Source organism: Arachis duranensis, chromosome 3, assembly GCF_000817695.3.
Source record: "Arachis duranensis cultivar V14167 chromosome 3, aradu.V14167.gnm2.J7QH, whole genome shotgun sequence".
In the NCBI taxonomy this organism is placed as follows: domain Eukaryota; kingdom Viridiplantae; phylum Streptophyta; class Magnoliopsida; order Fabales; family Fabaceae; genus Arachis; species Arachis duranensis.
In genome coordinates this window covers 51817084-51817638 of record NC_029774.3, presented here as the reverse complement: position 1 = coordinate 51817638, position 555 = coordinate 51817084, and positions in this window count along the sequence as shown.

Here is a 555-nt window from a genome sequence, read left to right as displayed (position 1 = left end):
GATGATACTCTGAATGCCATATTGGCTCAGAATAAAATATTGACTCAGCAAGTCAATTTGATTTCTCAAAGTCTGTCTGGAATGCAAAATGCACCAAGCAGTACTAAGGAGGCTTCATCTGAGGAAGAAGCTTATGATCCTGAGAACCCTTCAATGGAAGAGGTGAATTACATGGGAGAACCCTATGGAAACACCTATAATCCTTATTGGAGAAATCATCCAAACCTCTCATGGAAGGATCAACAGAGACCTCAACAAGGTTTCAACAATAATAATGGTGGGAGAAACAGGTTTAGCAATAGCAAGCCTTTTCCATCATCTTCTCAGCAACAGACAGAGAGTTCTAAGCAGAATAACTCTGACTTAGCAACCATGGTCTCTGACCTAATCAAAACCACTCAAAGTTTCATGACTGAAACAAGATCCTCCATTAAAAATTTGGAGGCACAAGTGGGTCAGCTAAGCAAGAAAATTACTGAACTCCCTCCTAGTAATCTCCCAAGCAATACTGAAGAAAATCCAAAAGGAGAGTGCAAGGCCATCAACATGGCCGAA